We start from the raw sequence: 2,500 nt of genomic DNA on the forward strand, positions 1-2,500 counted from the left end.
GCGGACGGGGACGGGAAGCGGGGCGGGGAGGGAGGGGCACGAGCCGGCGGCCCGCGGGGTCCTGCAGGGGGCGCCGGCGCGCCCGGTGGCGCCCCGGCGGCGCCCCCGCCGGGCCGGGCCTCGCCGGCGCGGCATGGAGGGGGGGAACGACCCAGGGGGGAGGCGCGCATTGGCGGGCGACACCGCGGCGTCCCGCGGGCCGCCCGCGGCCTGGGGCGGAGCCCCGCCCCCCGCACGCGCCCGGCGGAGGCGTCCCGACAAGGCACGGGGGGTGGAAGGGGCCGCCGGGAGGCCGGCGGGCCCCGGACGCGCGGCGGACCGTGGGGAAGAGCGGCTCGGAGGAGACGGAGGCCGGCCGGGACGTCCCCCGCGGCCGCCGCCGGGGGCAGGCGGCGGCCCGACGGGGGCGCCCCGGACGCGGACGCCGCTTCCCCTCCCCGTCGCCCCTCCCCGGCCCCCGCCGCGCGGCGCGGGACCGCCTTCCCCCGGCGAGCACACACCCCCCCCCGTCGCCAGGGTGACCCCGAGGCCGCGTGCGGCGCGAGGGAGGGCCCCCGAGCCACGACCCCGTCGCGAGCTCTCGCTTCGCTTCTCTCTCTTCTCTCTCGCGGGCGCGGCGGCCCCCGGCCCCCCTCCTCCTCCTCCGCCGCCGCGGAGGGAAGGGGGGCGGACGGGGGCACCACCGGGTCTGTCCTTAGGGGGTCGTAGGGAACCCGGCCGCCGCCCGCGCGCCTCCCGCCGCCCAGGCTTGGGCGCGGGCGTGCGGCGGGCCGGCCGGCCAGCCCCTGCGAGGAAGCCCCCAGCCGCGCACCCCCGGGGGAGGGAGGGCCGGCCAGACGCTGGCCGGCGGCAAACCCCGGGGGGGCGATTGATCGTCAAGCGACGCTCAGACAGGCGTAGCCCCGGGAGGAACCCGGGGCCGCAAGTGCGTTCGAAGTGTCGATGATCAATGTGTCCTGCAATTCACATTAATTCTCGCAGCTAGCTGCGTTCTTCATCGACGCACGAGCCGAGTGATCCACCGCTAAGAGTCGTACGAGTTTGGATTCGCAGGGCCCTCCCCCCCCCAGCGAGGAGGGAGGGAGGCGACCCCGCCCTGGACACGGCACACATCCCCCGAGGGGCGCCTCCTGCCGGCCAGAAGACACGACGGAACCACGACTCGGGAAAGGTCGGGAGGGATTCGCGGACAAGGGGCCCGTCCACACCCGGCCCCCGGAGGAGCGGGCCTGGACGCCCCCACAGGCGCCCCGGGGGTTCCCACCCCCAACGACACGGGGCACCCGCGCGCGGGCCCGCGCGGTCCGACCGGCCGCCGGGCTCCCCCTCCCGGCGGCCGCCCGGCCGGCAGCGGGGCGCGGCGCGGAGCCCCCCGGCCTGGGGGCGGAGGCCGGGGGAGAGACGGGGTGAGGGCCAGGCCCCCCCCCACGGCCGCTCCCCGCGGGCCCGCCGCCACGAACCGCGGCGGACGGGCGACCCCCCGAGGGTCTTTAAACCTCCGCGCCGGGACGCGCTAGGTACCTGGACAGGGTGGCGAGCGAGGGCGGGGCGCGGCCATCGCCCCCGACGCGGATCCCCGGCCGCGGCCGCCCGCGGGGGACGCGCGGGACCGCGGCGCTGCCGGCCCGTGACGCGGGGGATGGACGGTAGGGGCCCACGCGCGCCCCCCCGCGCCGCCGCCACCGGGGACCCGCCGCCCGCAGCGCGCGGCCGCCCACCCCGCCTACGGCTCCCCCCACCTCCCGGCCGCACACGCACACACCGCCCTCCTCTTCCCTTCACCCCCGCGACGACCCACACGGGCGCGCGCTCGGAGGCCGGCCACCGTCCCCCCCGCACCCGCGCGGCCCAGGCCCCGGGCCGCGGAGGGCCCGGGGCGACGGCGGGACGACGCGGTTTCGCGGGCGGGAAGGGGGAGGCCGGGCGAGGGCCCGAAGGTGCCGGGGGAGGTCAGCGAGGGGCGGGGGCGGACGCCGGGGAGGGGGGCCGGAGGGAAGGGGCGGCCGCGCAGGGGCGGCGGGGCCGGGGCGGTCGGCCGGAGGACGGGCGCGGGGCTACCCCCCCCACGCACAGGGCGGGCGGCCGGGAAGCGGCGGGCAGCGGGTGACCCCCCGAGCGCCACCCACCGGCGCCCCCCCATCCTCCCGCGGGAGGGGGAGCGCGTAGGGGGGGAAGGGAGGGGGGTTCCCGCGGCACCGCGCGCGTACCGGGACGCGCCGCGGACGCGTACGCCCGACGGGCGGGGCGGGCGACCGGGGTGGGACACCGGCGCCGGAGACGGGGCACGGCCCCCCGGCTCTCAACTCCACCTCGCGCGGGACGGAGGGGGGGACGACGGCGGCGCCGACGCGGCCGCGGAGGGCCCCGACGGGCGGCCGGCCGGCGGCGGCGGCAGCGGCGGCGTGTCCGCCGGAGTGGGGAGGGCGACCGGCGGCGGAGGGGGGGCTCAGCGCCCCCCCGTCCCACCGCGGCACCTCCCCCCCTCCGCGACCACATCCCC

The 2,500-nt window shown here is 81.4% G+C and overlaps 1 non-coding gene across 1 annotated transcript; it reads right to left on the bottom strand.

The window, feature by feature from the left end:
• Positions 1–880: 880 nt before the first annotated feature.
• LOC135229895 (5.8S ribosomal RNA) lies at positions 881–1,033 on the bottom strand. The gene has a single exon (XR_010320562.1). It is a non-coding gene; the product is annotated as a 5.8S ribosomal RNA (ribosomal RNA).
• Positions 1,034–2,500: the final 1,467 nt, after the last annotated feature.

Source organism: Loxodonta africana, unplaced genomic scaffold (assembly GCF_030014295.1).
Source record: "Loxodonta africana isolate mLoxAfr1 unplaced genomic scaffold, mLoxAfr1.hap2 scaffold_606, whole genome shotgun sequence".
NCBI classification, from domain to species: Eukaryota; Metazoa; Chordata; class Mammalia; order Proboscidea; family Elephantidae; genus Loxodonta; species Loxodonta africana.